The sequence below is a fragment of the Corvus brachyrhynchos genome, unplaced genomic scaffold (assembly GCF_000691975.1).
Source record: "Corvus brachyrhynchos isolate BGI_N302 unplaced genomic scaffold, ASM69197v1 scaffold258, whole genome shotgun sequence".
In the NCBI taxonomy this organism is placed as follows: domain Eukaryota; kingdom Metazoa; phylum Chordata; class Aves; order Passeriformes; family Corvidae; genus Corvus; species Corvus brachyrhynchos.
The window spans coordinates 5,563,033-5,571,910 of record NW_008240122.1 but is presented as its reverse complement, the minus strand read 5'-3'; positions in this window follow the sequence as shown (position 1 = coordinate 5,571,910).

Below are 8,878 nucleotides of genomic sequence, written 5' to 3'. Positions count from 1 at the left end.
TCCCCGTGTTTCTCCTGTCATCAGAAAGGTTGAAGAATTAATGCCTTGTGCTGCAGCTGCCCGCAGTGAAAATTGATCCTTGGGGTACTCCATGTTTTCATCCAACTCTAGTTAAACCCTAATGATGCTTTTTCTGTCCCTGAGGATGGCAAAGCAGTACCAGGGAACAGCAAATCTTACACTGTCAGGGGTTTCTGTTCCACTGCTGCTCCATTTCAAGCCCTTGATTTGGGTGGGGCAAGTACTCTGTAAGCCTTCAAGCCTGCCAGCAATCAGGGTACATTTTATTTCCTTGTTGTTTATTTGAAATGGTTCAAGCTGATCCTAATTTGACATCCTGTTTCCCTTATTCCACTGTCCCTTTCAGCAAAATTTTTTCAGGACTAGTTTAAAACCCAGAGCTGTCGAGGTTATTTGTGTCTTTCGAAGGGGATGTAGCACTGGTGCAAGAGTAGCAACTGGAGGTTGGAGTCGTGTGTTTCTTCTCTGAACTGCAGTGTCAGCAGCAGCCCAAGCGTTGCACACCCCTCCCAGCAAACCTCACTTGAGCTCGGTGTGACGGGCTGGCAACCTGGGGTGCCAAAAACCCAGACCCATTTCTTGCGTTTCTTCAGAGGAGCAGCAGAAGGGCCTCTGCTGGCTCAGGTGCTGTGTGTAGCTTGTGAGATCCCGGCTGCAGGAGGTAACGGGCTTTGGTTGCTCATCAGATGGGACTAGGTTCATTTTTGTGCCCAACAACACAGGAGCTGTGCCAGGGGGAAATGCCACCCTGCTGATGCTGCCGAGGCCAGGCGTTTCCTCTTTATGCCTTGATAGGAAAAGGCAGCCATAAAATCCAGCTGCAACTCAAGTACAGCCCTGCCAGCTAGAGGTGATTTCTTGTGTGTTTTGGCCAACTGAGCCTGCTCTCTGATGAAATAGACAGTATTGGCATGCTGTGTTTCCTAGACTTTCTGCACTCACCTCCCTGTCCCTTGTATCCAGTAGTTGTTGTGTCTCATCACACCCATTCGCCTCTTGACCGTAGGGGAGCTCTTGGGCAGCTCACAGGTGAACCAGGAAAGAGGATGGCATCTGCTGGTTTCAGCAAGAAGGAGGTGAGTTTGGGTGAATGAGTTTGGACTGTGAGAATTTGGCTCGTCTTCCTCAGAGCACCCACAGCCCTGGTAGCCAAGAAGAAATGACAGCTTCTGTCTAATGGGGTCAGATAGTAAATGGAGCCGTTTCCGCACAGTGGTGGCTGGTATATAATTATACACTGGGCCGTGGCGTGGCTGGTCCTAATAGCACCCGGGACTCCTGGGAGTGACTCAGCTGCTGCTTGGGGCTAATTATGGGCAGGTTGCATGAAAAACCCCCACAACTTGATCCTGCCTTCCTCTCCTCCAGTGGACAGGTGTTCAGCAATGACCTGGATTGCTCATACGAAGCTGGGTACATGCCTGCTTGTGAGGAGAAGGCTTTTCAAAGCAAGGCTGTGAGGAGCACTCAGAGGTGCCTGGTTTGAAGAGGAGGTGGTATCTGTCAGAACATTGCTCGGGCAAATCCGATTCCCTCTCTGGCATTACCCATTGCTGGAGTACTTTATAAGAGAGATTCAAAAATAATCTAATCGCTTGGTTTGTCATGCTTGTGAATGGCAGGAGTGTTTGTTCTGCACTTGTCATGGCCATTTTGTTGAACTGGGCATTATTTTTATTGTGGTGCTTTAGAAGTGGATCATGGGTCATGGCTCTTTGCAGAAATGAACCATGTATTTGGCACTGTGATACACCGTGGCAAAAGGGTCCCCACATTAGCTATATACTGTGTGAAGTGTTATTCATGTTCTCTGCTCCTGAGGTACTTTGGAGCAGTCTCAAGAAGCAGGGAAGTTAATGCAGGGGAAACACTTAGAGGGTGATGGAGGTTACCAGCATGGCTTTGTATAGACCCCCATCTTTGCTAAGACCTTGTACTGATTTTAAAGCATATACCTTAAAGAAACATCAGAAGTATCTCCCTGTGTCTAGCGTTACATGCACCAGAGTAGGGAAGTTGCAAGAAGCTGTTGAAATGAATTTGCAGGGAGTTTCCTGACTGCTTCCTGTCAGCTCTGTTGGATTGTGTTTATGGAGAAAAGTTACCAAAAATTCTGCCTCGAGAAGTGGCACCATGAAATGCACAAATCTCCGGGAGACCAAGCCCACAGCAGAGTGTTTCCACAAGAACATGCAGTCCCGCAGTGGAAGCAGTGCCCCCCAGAGGCTGGGGCATCTCCCTGGAGATTGGTGAGCCAGGAGTAGGCAAAGCCATGGTGGTCCTATCCAGCAACTGGAGATAGTCCTGCTTCAAGCAAAATGTGGGACTAAATGACCTGAAGACAAACCTTTCAGGTAACTTGGACATGGTTTTAATTAATTATTTAATTATTTATTTATTAATCCCATTTTTTAATATGATACAGATCTAAGCACAAACTGATACTATCTCCTTTAAAGATTGTTCAGAGGCAATAGCACTTGAAAACAAAATGAAGAGCATAAGTGGAGAGATTTCATAAGTTTATTGTTTCTAACCACTTTTAGATCTTAAAAGTGCGAAGCCATAAAATTTAAATAAATGCAGTACTTTTTCAGTCATTTACTTGTGTTAGTAGGCATGGCTGCAAAAATGTGGCTGATGTTTGTACAATACGGTGCTCTTAAGTAACTGCCTAAGCTAATTCTGAGCAGAGCAGCTCGAGTACTTGTTGATGCACTATATATGTATTGCATCATCCCTTCATTTTTATGAAAGGTACCTTGATGTTGCTTTGAAGAAAAACCGTGTTTGGATTTGAAAGTAGGCTGGGCCTCCGGAGCCATGCTCCCTGTATACAAACAAGATGCTTCTTCAGGGAGGAGCTAGGGCTAGAAACTGGTCCAACCTGCGTTGAATTCTGGTTGTTCAGACCACTTAAAGAGCAGTTCACAAACAGGAAAGAGTTAAAACCGAGTGAAATTAGCTGCTTTGTGGGCCAGGGTATCCAGGCCGACTGGCAATTGTGGCAAGAAGCCCTGTGCATGCCAACCTGAGAGGCCTGTTTGCAGGGTAGTTAGCTTTTACATACTGGCATCTTGCTATAGAAAAATAAGAATTGTTTTGAGGTTTGTCTTTGCACCTTGTCCTGCCACTCAAGATTAAATCTCTCAGACAAAACAAGCTGTTTGGGAGGCGGACCAAGAATGCCTTTACAGTGAAGAAAAATAAAAACACTCAGCCAACTGTGATTAACTATTGAATGCAAAACACTCCCTGGGTTTTGTTTATTTGTAGACTGTGGAAAAAGCTCACAAACGATGCCATGCTTTCAGTGTGAAAACACTTCAGCCTCTGCATGCTCTGTTCCTGGGGGAAGGAAAGGATTTTGTCCAAGCTGCTTTGGGAGATGGCTGTTTTTTTTCATTTCTCTAAGTGTTGTTTATTTGGTTTTGCAAAGGCGATGTACCCAGTTTCCTCCCATTGTGCATATTCCTGCCCCCAGCTGTTCGCACCTGAGCTGGACTTTGTCTTCCTCCCCTCTCACTCCACTGGGCTGGACAGGCTGGGAGCACCCAGCTCAGGCACAGTGCTGCCAGATGCAGTGGCACGCACAGAATCTGCTGTCTTCCAAAAGCACTCCCCATGAGCACAGGGAAAAGTTGTCATTAAAATTAAAAAAAAAAAAAAGAAACAACTGCCTGTGAGCAATTGCTTATTGCTTGCTGGCAGCTCTGAGCATCCCGAAGCTTTGAGGCAACCTTTGGAAATGACAGCACACAAGGAGCCCAAGCCCTTTGCAGTGTGCTTCATGCGTGTATTTACCTGTGCATCGTAGTAAATGACACTGTCCAGGTGTACAGCCAGTTTTAGGTTTCAGGGAAGGGAGAGAAAGTGGGTGCTGGCAGCCAGAGAGGGAGGGAGCAGAGGCTTGTTGGCACTGTGCCGCTGTGGGCCTGGAACAGCACTGCTGGGTATTGTGTTTGTGCTGGAAGGGCTGAAGGTGGAGGAAAGTTTACAGTGTTAATTGGGAAAGAAAAACAGGATTATTAAGACTCCTTTGGCTCCTGTTTTCTAAATTGCAGGAGTCAAGGCGTTTGTATTTTGTCATTAACTTATTAGCGCATTTTATATGCAGTGCAGGACAGGTCTGTTGGGAATTTTAACACTAAAAGCTGTACTTTCATCCCTCCACGGCACGCTGACATAACTGAGCTCTCTGAAGGAAGGACCATAGAGTGCAGCTTCTTAACATTCGTTATCAGTTGAGTGCAGATTAAAGCACAGGCTCTGCAATGGTGCCTTCTGGCATCACAGTACCACACATTTCATGATGAGGGCAGAATCAGAGCTCCTCAGTCCCAACTGTACAGGTTGGGTCTTCCTCACTTAAGTAGTAAAACTGCAAAAGGGACAGTCTTAACAGCAGAACAGACAGAAACAGGCAATGAGATTTGGCCCAAACAGACTCTTGCTTAGGAGCCATTTGCCTTCTATGAAATGTGAGCAGTATGCAGTTTTTTAAATGGAGGATTAGGTGCTCCTGTGGTACAGCTTTTTCCTCAGGCTTGGGCTAGAAAGCCTTTTGCTCCTGTTACTGCAGGTGTCATCAGGACACACCTGTATGCACAGATATGTGAGGGTTTGGTTTTTTTTTTTTTTTTTTTTTTTTTTTCTTCTGGGGGTTTTTAGCTGATTTTGTTGACAGAAAATATAAAGCCAGTTCTGGCCACTCCCTGAAGTCACAGGGAGCAGACTGCCAAATTAACTCTTCCCATCATCCTATGTGACTCTTTAAAAACAAACCAGAATCCAAACCCCATTGCAGCAGGTTCTGTGCATGTGAGCAGCAGAACTGATAACATCTAATCAGCCTCTTTGCCAAGGCAAGACAGCAAGAAGTTCTTGCTTTATAACATTAAAAATGCTTTGTAGTTATATAGGACTTTTCATGTGAGGACATCAAAGTGCAGTACAGGTATTAATTAATTAATTAGGTTTCACAACACCCTTGTGAAGTATTTGTGTCCATTTTACAAACAAGGGACTGAGGCAGAAAGCAAGGATGTGATTTGTCCAGGGTGCTCCGTGGCAGGACAGGAGCCAGGCCCAGCCGTGCTGCAGCCAGCAGCATTGCTCCCACGCATTCTGGGGCAGGGGGAAGCCATGTCCAGTGTCGCTGTGAGAGTGGGAAATGGCTCTGTCCTCAGCCTGAGCCTCTCCTGCCACATCCCACTGGCATTTCCTGGGAGCAGATGTGCCAGGAAGAGCAGTGCAGAGGCTCTTGCTGCCCTTGTTCTGTCTCTGCAGCCACCTGGCCTGTGCCCAAGCTGGCACATCCCATCCCACAGCCCATCGCCAGGACAGGCCCGGGAGGGCAACATAGGAATGGCACAAGGCTGAAGGTAGTGCCCTCCCCGAGAGACTTGAGGCTCTTCACCCCGCTCCATCACCAGCATGGCCGTGCCCTGAGTCACCAGGTGCAAGGTTTCAGTCCTTCAGACTACTGCTAAGAGCTGGAAGTCTCTAGACTCTGGTTGGGAATAGGCAGGGTTTCCCCTGGAGCTCACTGTCAACCATGCAAGTATCACCCACCTTGGCTGGCACCACCCAGGGCCAGGACACTTCTTCACCTGCCTCTTGGGAGGCTCCAGCTGATGCCAGGTATGCTCAGCAGCCATCTCCTGGTCACCTGCAGGAATGGGCCCTGTGGGAGGCACCAGTCCCTGCCAGTCTTTTTAAAAACAAGGAAGCAAAGGAGCTGCCACCACAGCTCTGATGTGGTGGAGAGGAGCCACCATGCCAGCAGAGCTCCTGGGGATTCCCCTTCAGCTCCAAGCAAGGTGCCCAAAGCCAGTAGGAAAAGGGGTAGTGCCCAATAGCTCTACCTCCTACAAAACCTCCCAGTGGGAAGCACAAGCATGCCTGGGAGAGAGGTTTGGGTGAGGGAAGCACATGGGTCTGGGGCTGAGGGCAAGTGGCCGGACTGGAAGCCTCTTTCCCAACAGCAAGGAGGTGGGGAAGAACTTGCATGGTGCTGCTCAGCTGCCCTGCTCCAGCAGCTAGGTATTCTGGCCTCTCAGGAAGCTGCCCCAGAGCTCTTTGATCACCAGAGAGAATAATGGAAAAAATTTGATTTAATAGAGGTCAAATTAACATAGATTCCATTGGCTAAACAGGGGAAAATCTTAAAATAGAAGATGTTCCTTAAAAAAAAAATTAAGACCAGATGAGCCTTGTCCAACTGAGAAGCATGAAATGTTCTTCCTAGTAGGTTGTGGTTATTTTGTAATAACCATGCATTACACTGATATGCCCGTGTAATTGTGTGCAGGGAGAACAGGAGTAGTGTGTAGTATAGAACTGCCAGACACCCTCAGCTACCATGAAGTAAAGCCTATTCATAGTGGCCCATGTTTTTCTGATACATCAGTAAATCCCTTCCTTGTGTCATTTTGCTGAGCAAGACCTCTTCCCTCCCCCCACCCCCCCAAGCTTTGAGCCCATAACATCTCATTTTTTCATTCACTCTCCTTGAATCCCTAATGCTTAACTGACTACAAACAGTTTGTAAATGAATGATGCCAGAAGACAATGTAGTATCAACTTTCATCTCTCCTTAATCTCATCCAAATTTTTGGTGTTTTGACTGAACTGAAATGTGGAAATTCCTCTAAAAGCATAACTTAAAAAAAAAAAGACAACAGATCCAGTTGGCCAAGGTATGGTCTTCAGGCCCCAGTTCAAATACAGCTTTTAAGCACTTGCTTAACTTACTAATTGAAGTCAATGGGATTTCAAGCACTTTGCTGAAATAGGAGATTCTGTGGACAAGGTTTGTGCCAGTACGTTTGTAATACAGAAATAAAGCGGTGCCAGGTTTATTTTGGCTCTGGGTTTCTTTGTGGTGGTGATTGACAAATCCACAGAATTGGACTAACACCAGAGAGGTGATGACTGTAAGAGAAGTGATGACAAGAAATAATAAATTTTGAACTGGCAAACACTCTAAGTTGGGCAGACTGAAAACCTCTGCGTAAGGGAAGAAACAAGTCCATTTATGCTGATAAATGCACTCTTTTCAGGAAGACCTCCAGTTAACCAGCAACTAATGTGCTGGGACAGCTAAAAATTTTGAAGCAAATCCTTTTGTAAGTGGTGTAACTACACCAAAGCTTTTGGGAACAGACAGGTTTACATCACACAACAGTCTAGTCATATAATCTTATAATCATTTTGAAAAAGAATCATTTCCTGGAGAAAAGTTTTATGCCTTTGCATCACAGGCAATAGGACAGAGCTCAGCATGGTAAGGGATTTCGTGTCTGTTGCTGGAGGATGTCCAAACCCACCCCACTAACCAATAAATCACTACCTAATTGAAAAGATTCACAGAAACAGATTACAACATCAAGGATGGAACCAGTACTGTAGGAATTAGACTGACAGTGTCCATACGTAGGGTGTGGTATCAAGAGATGATCTTACAGCCTGCCCCCACTTGCCCTTCTCCCTCCTCTTCCTCCTCTTGCCGCTCCTTGCTGCCTGATCGCTCCCTTCATCATCCTGCCGGCTCTAGTGCATACCTGGTCACATGGAGTTAGTTCAACTCACTAACCCAGAAAAAAAAATAGAAATTAAAGAAGAAAAAAAAATAGCAGCATTTTTTGGTTGGATTCTTTTTTTCCTGTTTTAGTGAGCTGACTCATTCCAGCTCCTTCAAGCAGTGCCAGCGGGGAGAGCGTGGCGCGGGGAAACCTTAAACGTTGGTCCTACAGTGGACACAGGCAGTTATTCCGGCTTCGGCCACCTCATGATACCTTGACTGTGGCATGGCAATTTCCACTTTACTGACACAGGACAATATGGACAAGTTATTGCTGGTACATCAAAGACCTGGAAAAAATTAATCAACAGCACCTCTGAGCTATTAGGCATAGGCAGTAGTTAGATAAAATCATAAATAATGAAATCCCATAAGGATGTTGCACAACAAGTATTGAAGCAAAGCTCATAAAACTCTTTCTTGCTGCATTTGAGCCTTTTCCTTCCACAGAAGACATCGTTTTCTAAAAGTGACTTTTTTTTTATACAGCAAACTCCTGCTGGGCAGAGGCAGGAAGGGCCCCAGCCCATGTGATGTCAGGCAAAATATGTGGGAAGCCAATGCAGCAGAAAATCCAGCCAGAGGAATGTCTGGTGCAGAGGGAGGGGTGCAGGAGCAGGCTGGCTGCCTCTCCCGCTGTCCACAGCGCCTGTGAGGTGCTCAGGCTCCGGCCGTGGCCAGGGCTGGGTGGGAGGGCAGCGCAGGTGAGCTGCACAGGCTCAGCCCCAGGTGTGTCTCCAGCTCTCCCACCGCTGTATCCCAAAATGTGTGTTCCCTTCCCAAGGGCACACTGAGGAAGGTGAAATGGATGGGCCTGTCTATCTGCAGAAGCAATTAGCCTGGGCTTTAATGAAGGATTTTAGCATCTGAGTGTAGGAAACCTTAACAAAAGACCTTTGCATTAGACTCTGTAAATTTGTTGTAAGCAACAAGTAACAAGAGCAGATTTAGAGATAAAGATAATGAAAAACACTGCATTCTCTTGCCCAAAAGCCTATAAATCAAGACCTTGGCTCTTCTCTGCAGAAATGTGCTCAGATGTAATTGGAAACAGGCAACACTGATCTGAAACACTCAATTGAGCTCAGTTTGCAATGGCTTGGGTGAGGAGGTTTCTAGAACTAAAGAAGAGGCTCTTCCTTCCTGACGAAGCGGTCGATAGCTGTGCCACCGTCCTGCCTGTCCCATTCATTTCCTCTGAAGCTGCCCGGGGGCTCAGCAGCAATGGAAGGCTTCCCCATACCCTGGGGGGGGTGATGCGCCTGCGTGCGC